Below are 11647 nucleotides of genomic sequence, written 5' to 3'. Positions count from 1 at the left end.
CTAGGACACAAGGACCTAGTGTTCTTCTTCACTTACAGGATCAAAAAGTAGGAACAGAAGAAAGAAAAAACTCTCTTTAGTTTTACATATGTATTACTTGTGTATTTCCTTAAATAGAAGGTGAGCAATCTAATCTAAAGCACTACAAAACCCTTTTCTTTGACCTTAATTGGCTGGCAGAGGTGCAGCTATAGTACAGCTGATCCTTTGTTTGACAAGCAGATAAAATCAAAGTTTGAGTTAAGGCTCTTAACTAAGCTGCGTCTCAGTACTGTGCTCCAATCCATTCCTGCAATGCTCTAACTACTGCTTTGTTACTGCAGTGAATACCTAAAAGTATTATATCTCAAGTTACCTACTGGGTATTTAGGCAGAAAATCTGGCCTAAGGGTATCATGGGATTTTTGCCACTGACTTAATTTACAGCCTGGTTTTCACCCACAGCTTGTTGAATCAGTGGGGGTTTTTTACTGATTTTTCCAAACTATATGGTACTAGATAACCTTCATACTCGATTTTCAGCACTGTTGCTTTTTTCTGAGCCAAACATCTCTGTTGATTGCCTAAATGCATCTGAAAAAAGGAGGGGAAGAACAAGGTTTTTAAAGTTTTGAAAGAAAGCTTTGTATGTCATTGCAAGATATGGAGCAACAATTGCAAAAATTATATCAACAGGACAGAGCATCATTTCAGGAAGATGAGCAACTAACCCTAGGAGGCCTTACACTTGATATGCTGGAAGAGGACCTGAACAATATAGCTAAACCATAGAGGAATTTCAGGAAGGTAAATGTTAACCTTACTATTCAAATCTGTCTTCCTTTGAAATGCATGTCTTGACAGGGGAAACTGATTTGCAGAAGAGAGTCTTGGAACAACTGACCTTCTGTGTTTTTCCATTAAAGTAAATATTCATCCTGTTTTCTAGCTGTATTAACAATTTCTGTTGTCCAAAAAGACAGTGGTTCTTTCCCTGTTTTTGTGGGGGGAAGGTGGGAGGAATGCTTTCTTAACATTACAAGCATACATATTACTATGTTATAGCACAAATTAAGATACAGACCTTCTTTAGGCACACCAGTCTATAAAATCACTGCTGCCAGCCACTTAGTTTTATTAGAAATGAGTGATGCAGGATCCTCCTTTGCCCAAAATCACCATTTCTGATTACATCTATTTCCCCGATCTTTTACTACTATATCCGTTTTGCAAAGCAAGCATAAACCTGCTCCATTTTGCATTCCCTTTGCACAGGTGGAAGTGATTTAGCAATTGCAACCACGTATGTCCCATTATATAACTGCACATTCTTCCTATTTTAATTAATGTGGCAAATGACTAATAGTATAAATGTGCAATTTAAAAACCTACTGATACGAAAACATGATAGAGAACACCTTCATTTTTGAGATGCTGCTATGCTCCAGCTGAATATATCATGTTCAGTGCTATAGTTCTTGTCTGTAATAACACTCTACCTAGTTAGCTGGTTCACCTTTTTACTCTAAGAAATGTGCTGAGTTGTAACATTTATGTCCTGCTGTAGAAGTAACAGAGGACAGAATGTGATGCCCTCAGTTGGGTGACCTGTAGGTGCAGGTGCACAGATGATCAGGTGGTTGCATTAGAGGGATTATGTATTGATCCATGGTAAACTTTGGATATCTCTGCACTCAAGTAGGTGATCCTTTTGGACTGGGAAAAACTGATCTCACAGTGGAAGAATTAGCTATTTCTAGAGAAAGAAAAAAGAATATGTTTATTTTCACTGCTTGTATTCCTTTATTTTCTGGGATAGGTGAGTTCAGGACTAAAGAGTTCTCTCTACATAACATTGATAAAATAGGAAAGTCCTGTTGAAGACAGCCATGCTGGATTCCTCTTCCCCTTAAGTTACAGCTAGTATTCTGAATAGACAAACGCAAGGAAGAAATGCACGTATGTCCTTTGACACACACAGAAAATTAAGAATGATCAACAGCTAGTGATAATCTGCAGAGATGTAGCAATATGTTTAAAAAGGAAAAGGACACATATATTGGGGGAAAAAATCCAGTAATTTTGTAAGGGTTCCTTCTCCAGCTTGTAAACTCCCTGTTATGAAAAGTATAACTCATAGTCTCAGTTTTATTTTTATCACTTGTCCAGGCCCAAAGGTGCTTCAAGAACGCAAATACAGGACATGCCTACTATTCCAGGAAGGAAACAGTACTTTTACTTTCTCATGTTCTCCCACTTTTTGCAACCTCTAGTGTATTAAAAACATACATATGCAAAGGGTATCTGTGAATGAAAGAAACTACCTTTCTCTTTGTCACCAGAACCACATGTATCGGTGTCCAGACTTTCAGACTGCAGTAATGATGATTACTTTAATTTTTGCAGACGCATCCCTACAATTTTAAGGCCTCACTAATTAGTAATAACGTCAACCCAGAGACATAAATTCTAACTTAGACAAATGATCAGAATGTATACTCTGAGCATCTAAATTCCAGAAAAAAAAGCATGAACTCATTTCAACCTCCATACAGCCTCATTCTACAGAGTTCATTAATATCAACATCAATATTTTGCGATGTAATAACACATACAATTTTTAAAGCCCTCTGGAATTAAAATGCAGGCTCATGGGACTTTCAAAAATGAAATCAGTTTTCTAAATTAAGCCCTTAAAATACTTTCTTTTCTCTGCAGTGTTTCTTCATGTCAGCTTTCTATTTCATCTAATGTAGAAAAAGCCCTTGTCAAAATTCTTTCTGCACCTTGGTAAGTTATTAAGCAAATTAAAAATACAACTTTAAGCCAGAATTTTATTTTTTTATTTCTGTATGCAACTTTAATTATTACATACTTTTACACCATAGTCAGCTTTCAGTCTCTCTTATTTTTGTACTGAAAACATGTAACAGTATCCTAACTTGTAAAAAGAAGTTGAAAAAATTAATAACTGCAGTTCCTGACACCAAGAAGATCTACAGTCACTCAAGAATGCAGAATAAATACCTGTCCCAGCAGACTGACTTTTGCTACAGCCTCTCACTCATCTTCAGTAGTATCTTAACCTTACTTCTTCTGCCTATAAGCAAACCTAACTGTTGAAGCAAACCCTTATGTTCTTGGTCTTTCTTCCCTCCCACAGCCACTTTAACATTCTTCCCTCTCTGCTTTAAAACACCTGTATCACAGGAGACCAGCTTTGTCAGATTATTTGTTTGCCACTTTCTCTAAAAAAACAATTAACTCTTTGCACTGAAAGAACCTTCGAGCTCGTGAGACACAAAGTATGTCACAAAACTGCCAGCAGAAATCACTGGAAGGATCTTTTGAAGACAGCTGTGGGTATACATTTAGTTTTGCAGATTGGCACAAGCATTATCATCTTTCCAAGTCTGTGATTAAGTACCAAACACCATCAAAGCTTTTGATATGTAATTCAAAAAACAAGCATGGAGATGTCTCTGGTTTCATAGTCAATACTGGTATAAGCCCTGGTTATCTGTTAACCTAGTGATAGCTACCTGTTTTACATCATTGTGATAGGTCCCATGGACTTTATAGTATCCCTTATAAAGACAAACAATAAACAATTCAAATTTAGGTGGATTATCTGAGCAGATACTTTGAAAATATCTTTTCAAGGCCCAGATGAGATGATTACCAGAGAAATTACACGGTATTGAAACAGAAACTATGAGTCTGGAATAGAAGCCTTAAGAGGAAGAAAGTAAGTAGGTTTTATTTTCGATCAATGTTACTACTTCTCTGTGCCCAAAATACAGTAAAGAACTGCAACAACAATGATCAACCCATAAAAACATAGCATCATCCTTGTTTTGTCTTTCTTTCACAGAAAATTTTACCCCAGTTGCCTGTTGGATGTCCTCATTCACCCCAATGCATTAGTTTTTATGACAGGACTTGCATTACTGTTTTCATCTAGCAGAACAGCAGGACGTGGTAAAAAGTGCAGCAGACTCTGGTTGCAATATCACCTCTAATACCAGCTGTTTCTGTACTTCCTTGCAGGTGTTTGTCTTCCACATGGCTGACAGCTGAATTCTGTTCAAAAAGGATGACTAAAGCTGCAATAGGTGCAAAGCCAAGTTTCCTCTTGGATTCTCTTCTTCCCCCTGCTGTGCCTCATGTGGCTGGCAGAGCACTGCCATTGTGGAACAGAGGTTGCTGGAAATAAATTCTTCTTAAGCAGACAGGCTTTTGTTCAGTTCTGACTCCAGGCTCCCAGCCCAGTCTTGAGCAATCTGCACTGAGAAAACTCTGTGCGTCCGTGGTAAAGCTGTTTTTTTAGAGGTTTCTAGTCTGAGCCAATTTGTAGTAAAGAGAACCATTTTCTGAAAGACCGTGTTCTGGGCAGAGGATCTTCATTATCAGTCTTGTCCTAGCATATTCTCTGAGATTTCCATCAAGTTAGGCTTTGGATTTAGATGCAGATACAATCGTTCTTAGGTTTCTGTATCTGTATTTCTTTATGCGGACTAGTTGTGGAACAAACCAGGGAGGCATACTGTATTCTTGTACCTCTTGCCTGTTAATTAATTAATCCTTTGCTTTTTTCTATACAAATGGGTGAAAGAAACGGCACGTGCACATAGATTTTTCTTTCTGAAAAAGGAACACGTGATTCAACAGCTTATTCTCTGTCATGACCAAAATTTCATCACGTGAAATCCAAGGTTGCTCTGTGCTCTAAAACAGTTAGCACATTATTCATCTTTTTGTGGACATGCAAGAGGCCAAATAATTTTGTGGGCTTTCCTGCTCCTTTTCCACTTCTCTTGTTACCAATTCCAGAAGCCGGTGTCTGTAGTGTCTTTGCACAAGTCTACAAACTGAGGCACTTTTTAGAACCAAGGTTTTTTGGACGCACTCATAATAGCATTGTGTTTGTGAAGCATTTTGTATAACTGTTCAAAGAGCATCTCTCTCACTTTCTTAGTGATGCTGGTAGACAACCCCTCCTGTCTATCAGTTAGAAGTTGTCATCTCCTGTCACCCAAGTTCTGAGCATTTCTAGCCAGTCTTCACCTGTCAGATATTTTTGTTGAATGCTTTGGTGAATCATATAAAAATTGTACAAGTGTGACTTTTGCTGTGATATGCACTTTACAGACCCTTCACTTCTTTTGCAGCTAAAAAGAGAAGAATAATAACTATAAAGAGTTCCCATGTTTCTTCCTCTAACTGTATGTCCGAAAATTCACATTCAGGTGTCTGTATCCTGTTCTGCAGAATGGCAGGGCAATTTTACAACAGCTATGAGCTTCTGGGTAGCAGCTTTGTTGTTCTTATTTTCATTCCCACCTAAGATGCTTGCTTTTCCCCTTTCTTATTCCACCTCAAGCAACACATTCAATTCTCTGTTATCTACATGTGACACTGTTACATGGTTTTTTTCCTGGATTTATTTAATGGATTATCTTTGCCTAGACTTCATCTGTAACAAATTGCCACATCCAGGCTTGGACTCCTATGTTTAAACACCTTGACAATACACTGCTTTTTCAGATTTTTCTATTTTCTGAAAGAATACCTGAATGTACCAACATGCCAAATATCTTAAAAGCAACAAAGCATACAGAACAAATGAGAAAAGCCACAAAACAAAATGTCAGCTGATTCACAGTGTATCTGATTATTTCATTTCCAAGGTATTAACCACGCTGTTGCTGTGTTGGCTATGTCTAAAAGGAAATGTGGAAACTTCCTTTGGCTTAGAATACTGACGATACTTAAGATAGTAATGCTTATCTGGTATCTTTTAAATATTCAATATCTTGTGTCCTTTTATCCAAGATTAAGACAGATGGGTTTTGAATCAACAGACTACACTTGGGTAGCCAGATAGGGTACCAGATGGGTATCCTTATTCACTTATATGAAGTTCTGTATTGTTTCCCTTGGGAAATATTAAGAGTAGCATGTTTACTAGAGAGCCAGTCATGCTAAAGGCTTTGTTTGTTCAATTGACTGCTGCTTATAGGCAATAATTGCAGGATGACAGAAGGTAACAGACCAACATATTCATTTTTCAGTGCACAACTACAGCCTGAGCATGAATAGCTGGGATTACTATGAATGGGAAGAACCATTTAGGTATACAACTGAAAAGAAAAATATATAGAGAATTATTTTTGCATAAAGGTTTTCTTGGTCTCTTTAAACCTGTCCATTACTTATGAAGCCACAATATTTCTTAAAATGCTTTAATTGAAACAGTTTCTGTAGAGATACCGATATCTTTTATTAGACTGACTACATATAGTCGTAAAGAGTGGACCATTTTAAGTGTTTTATAGCATATTATAAGTACCTTAAATCTGAGTGGATAAATGAGCACATATGAAAGAACACGTCTTTCTTTCATTAGGTAAGTGTAACAGCATTAGCCAAATTCAGCCATGACTGGGAGAAAAAAACAAAAGAAAAGGTAAAAAAAGGTGAGTCACTTGGAGGAGTGCTGTGGGGAGGATGCCTGGATTCTTCAGATTCTTCACTTAGAATCTGGCCAGGGCATCGTTCGGGGTTCCCATCTACTTCAGTGCAGCCAGACTTTCATTGTCTGTCTCCTTCTGAGGTTTTTCAGCCCTTCCCCAGCTGTCTCCCCTTCACACAGTCCAATAAAGTCCAGGTTCAGCCAGAGAACAGACAGGAACAGGCCTTTCGCATATCCCAAGCCCTCCAAGTCCTAAAGAAATTGAATTGATGGGGATGGGCCCTACTGCCTCACCCCAGTGCTACATGCTGTGTAACAGGGCTGGTGTGGGCACTTGTCCCCGGAGAGGACTGGGAGCTGTGAACGTTAATCAGAGATTAATTCCTGCCTATTGCTGAGAGCAGGCCATGTTTGCCACGGATGTCAGAACACACTGACATGTCCCATGGAGCAGCTTCTGCAGGTCCCTGCCTCAGGACACGGGTGCTTGTAAGTCTCACTGCTGGAGATCTCTATATGTTATATATAGTGAGTCCTGGGACCTAAATTGACATGTGGCTTTCACTGCTGAACTGTAAGCCTGACCAGCGCGTAAGCCTTGGTGTAACCCATTCCTTTGAGCTACGCCTACATTATGTACGGCCGAGATTGTCACTATTTTTTTTTTTTTTAAGCTTTCCATTAGCCATTTGTCCTTGAATTGAAAGAGCCAATTCGAAAGTAAGAAAAGCTTAGGGACGGAACAGGCTTTCAACAAAAATTGGGGAGAGCGAAGGGAAGTTGTTGCGACCAAGAGCTCCCTCTTGCGTATGACAGCAAGAGCAGAAGGTCCCTGCCCGCGCAGGTCTCGCCCTGGGGCGGTGCAGCGGGGGCAGCACCTCTGCAGAAGCAAGGGCAGCCTGCGGGGGGGGTCCCGGGCCGAGCCCCCGGCCGCGGCTTCCCGAACTGACGGCTTAGCTCTGCTCCGGGTACGTCCTGAGCTTTGTCGTGGCAGGGTGGAAGTACGTTTCTGTAACGTAAAAACTTTTTCCAACATTTGCAATCATGTTTATTTCACTAATTTGTCTTAAAAGAAAAAAAAAAGGGAAAGAAAAAAACCCGACGGAACTGACATTTTGAAACAAATTCTTATCCATTTGAACTTCTTACTTACAAATACGTTTTTTAAAATGTTGAAATTCAAAGTGTTATGTTTTCATGAATACAGGTTCACAAATTCTTCTTGGCAGTAAGACTGGAGGCTCTGCAAGAGTGCGTGGGGGTTATTTCAGAAGGTAACAGAGGTCACAGCTTTCCCAGTAATCTCCCTTCTTCTGATTCCATGCTGGCCAACTCCTTGTACTGCAGCAGGTCTCAACCTCTTCCTCTGTGAAGCCGTACATGTGGAAATACAGTAAATGCTTGATTTTGGATGCAGCTAAATTTCTTTTTCATCTAAAACATTTATTTGTGTTGTTTTCTTGGGGTGTCCCGTCTGGATGTGTTTTGGCTTTTACGTAATCACCTATCATGAGCATAGACAGTAGTGCACTGACTTTTTAGACACAAGCAAGCTCATTTCTTGTTCACTGCAGTTTTCAAAACATGAGAACAGAGGTTAGAAAATGCAGTGAACCTTAAAAGAAAGGATAAACTCAAGCAGTTTTAAGGTCTGGTGATTTTTTCCTCCACAGCATGACTTTGCACAAATCACACTGAAACTGTGGGATGAAACTGTGTTAGTGGTTAGTATACCTGACCACCTCTCAAGTGTTTTGCAGGTGCCGAAGTTGTTCAGGGTTGCTTCTTCAAGTATGAAAAGGAAGATTAATTTGTATTATAACCTGACTGGCTTATTTTAGTAATTTATCAAAAATGGAGCACTGTACTGGCAAGTAAGCAGGAATTAGTAACTGGATATCAAGGTCTATTATTTATGTAAAATCTGTCAAAGCAAGCCCAAAGCAAAGATTTTCAAAGCTGAGGTACTTAAAGTGGTGAAGTTTTACCATGTTAGGTAGGTTTGAGCAGCGAGATAAAGCACACCGTGGAATGTACTTTCAGTGAGAATTAAAATGGTAAAATGGATTTATTTAACTGTTACACACAACTAGATTTCTGGAAAGGTATGATGGCCACACAGACTAAGGAATTTTATGAAAACACCTTTCAAAACCTTCAATAGGGAGGATTGCATATTAGAGGACTGTAAAGGTGAAGAACAGCTTTTTCTGTTTTACTACTCAAATAACAGGAAATGTTATTTCAGTCATAAGATCTCATTTTATCTGCCTGAAATTACATCCATATCTACAGCCTCTAATATTGACAAAAGGTCTCTAACTGCCTCAGGAGAAAAGATTTGAAACTTGTCTCAGCTACAAAGCAGAGAAGAAGAAATACAGACACCTGAGTTTCCTCTACTTTGTGGGTCTATTCAGTCTTTCCACAGCTGCTTCCATGTGCGTTTCTGAAGAAATGAACTGCTTCTACCACTACAGTTCATTAGCATTCTTCAGGAGAGCATGTGTTAATGAATGCCTGCACGAGAAACGCTTGCTGTTTGACAATTTTAATTTTCCACAGATAGAAAGTGGCAACATACGTTTAGAAACTTGAAATCAAACCAATCTAACAGTGAAATGAATCCTTATTTTTTCTAGTCTTTGACAACTATGTTCCAACTTTACCCGTAAGGTAAAAAAGCACATTAATAAAATTATCTAGCTGTGTGTGTATGTTTGGGGGAGGTTATAATTCAGAATTCTGCTTGCTAATATTCTGTCACAATAGAGGAAAAATGATAAAGATTCTTCTCAAGCAAGAACTACGCTGAAGAGCATCTGAAACTTAGTCTCACCCTAATTAAATAGATTGTCCAGTATGAAAGAAAAACTCTACATATGACTTCCTCTAAAATATATTTATTGAACTTATTTTGGGTTTAACATTCAAATATTATTTGCGCAGTAAGAGAATAAAGACAATGTGAAATTTTATTATATCACAAACAGAATGGTTACACATGGAGATAGAACAATGGAAGCTGGGAAGAATCTGGTAACAGTAACAGCAGCACCAGCAACCTGGAAAACCAGCAACCTGATTAATTTTTTTTATTCCTTGTAAGAATTACCAATTATTAACTGGCTAACTCAAGGAAAATTACAATGAAATCAACAAGTACAAAGGCATATGTAATGTTCTTCTAAATAAGGAAAGCTCAGATCCTTAGTGTTACAAATTAATATATAGTTCCATGTATCATTTAGGGAATTGGGTATCGCTGTGACTGGGGTATTTAGGAAATGGACAAATAAGCCAGTTTCAAGCTTCACAAGAAGTACTGATGTTCATAAGCAGTTCACATTGCTAACAGTTAATTCTTAACTACTATCAATCATTATCGCTACTTACACAAAACAATTAGTCCTTAACAAATCTATCCCAGATGAGCTGGGAGTACACAACACAGTGGAGCTGATGCTACGTAGTTAGTGCTGATGGCTGCGCTCCATGGCAGTCCTTAGTCACCAGGACCAAGGTGATCAGGCTTGAGACCTCCTTGCAGGCAGTTTGCCGTCTTTGTTCTTTACTCAACTGATGTTTTATACTCTCCGTCCTGGATCCAAAAGGAAAGGAAGTGATCTCATCTGCTCTTGATGACTTACTTGGGGGACTGGGACATGTTCTGGGTGTTGCTTATTCTGAAGGTGCCACCAGACACCTTTCTTGCCTGCTCTGCAGGATTGTCTTGGTCTTACCAGGCATCTTTCCCCTTCTGTTTCGTTGTTTGTTTATTTGGTGACAGGTTTCCAACCATCATTTCTTAGGTAAGCCCGATTTTGCCTATTTAGCAAGGCTTTAAGAAAATAGCTGGAAAGGGTGACCTAGGAAAGAGTAAGATGTACAGGATCACTTTGGGTTGCTGTGAAAAATCACAGAGTGAGACTTCCTGAAATGTATCTCTTGCCACACAAAGGAGAAGGTGATTGGGAATGCTCTGCACGGGCATACAGGTCCTACAAGCCTGTAGTCACTGATTTAAGTAAAATGGCTGAAGCTGCTTCCTATGGCACAGATATATAATCTGCTTTTGAGCTATCTCAACTGTCGGCCGACACTTAAATGCAATCCGAGATAAAACTAGTGTTTTAAATGAAAACAGCAAAGATCTGAGGGCTAATTGTAGGTGGATAATGTCTGCCTCAGAGGTGGGGGCGATACACGGTAAAGCATCTGCCATCTCACTTTAATCCACACCTGCAAATCTACCAGAGCCTTCAATGTACGAATTTGGGGTCCTCCAACAGATGCACAGGCTGCTCATGCAGTGCCGAGAATGAAATTCGCAGGCTCCACAAGCCAGCTCAGGAGCCACCCCATTGAGACTGGAGGATTACGAAGCGACATCCCCATGGGATGCCTCCGAAGCCAGGAGGTGCTTCAAGCAGGTTAGCCCTTTTCCAGAGGAGCAAAATGGGAGGCCAGGCCTACCCCTGACGAGTGCATCCTCCCGCCTAGGAGACTGGAGCCGAGTTTTCTTCTTCCTGCCCTGCCCTGCCTGATTTACCACAGAACTTGAAATAAACATAAGGATGGGGGTTATCTTTGATTTCTTCTCCCGAATCCGTGTTACCTTGTCACGACAACTGAGTATTTACTGGAGTAGAACTTAAAGCCGACATTACTGCAGCCAGGGTGAGCACTTTAATCGGTGCTTTCTCTCTCCGTAGGGGGGGGATGAATGTTTAACGACCTGTGAAGCAGAGCCCTTCAGGTTCGTTCCTGCGCGTTCCGTTTCTCTAAGGCGGAGAGCTCCGAGGCCGCTCTCCGCGGCTGTCGGGCGGCGACAGCCCTCTATCTCAGCTCCAGATCGTGCCCCGCGGGACCCCGAAGGCAATTTAACCCGTTCGACGGACGCAGAGCCAAACATCCTGACCGCACCGGGGCGGCCTGGCCGGGCCGGGCCTCCCCGGGCCCCCTCCCACAGACGCCGGCGGCAACCCCGGCCCCGCCCCAGGCCGCGCCCCCGCCCCGAGGCCCCGCCCCTTCCACGCCCGCAAACCACCCGCGGAGGGGGTGGGGGCGCTCACCCGGAAGTGCTCCCGGAGGGCGACACCGCCCAGCGAGGGTGCTTCCGGGTAGCAGCGCGCTTACCCGCTCGGCTCCTCTGCCACGCCGCCGCTCTCTCGGCCTCCTCCTGCCGGGCCG

The 11647-nt window shown here is 40.9% G+C and overlaps 1 long non-coding RNA gene across 4 annotated transcripts; it reads left to right on the top strand.

Moving 5' to 3' along the window:
• The first annotated feature begins 245 nt into the window (after window positions 1–245).
• Window positions 246–7903, top strand: LOC128137662 (uncharacterized). Of its 4 annotated transcripts, none has more exons than XR_008233783.1 (7): window positions 246–336; window positions 676–786; window positions 2698–2769; window positions 4030–4291; window positions 5151–5204; window positions 6859–6982; window positions 7662–7903. It is a non-coding gene; the product is annotated as an uncharacterized LOC128137662 (long non-coding RNA). The 4 variants fall into 4 exon arrangements; XR_008233782.1 differs by lacking the exon at window positions 6859–6982 and adding an exon at window positions 3643–3727; XR_008233784.1 differs by lacking the exon at window positions 6859–6982 and having other exon boundaries at window positions 4030–4094.
• The last annotated feature ends 3744 nt before the right edge of the window (window positions 7904–11647 follow it).

Source organism: Harpia harpyja, chromosome Z (assembly GCF_026419915.1).
Source record: "Harpia harpyja isolate bHarHar1 chromosome Z, bHarHar1 primary haplotype, whole genome shotgun sequence".
In the NCBI taxonomy this organism is placed as follows: domain Eukaryota; kingdom Metazoa; phylum Chordata; class Aves; order Accipitriformes; family Accipitridae; genus Harpia; species Harpia harpyja.
Note: the sequence above shows the minus strand (reverse complement) of the source record. Positions and strands in the feature narration are given on the sequence as shown.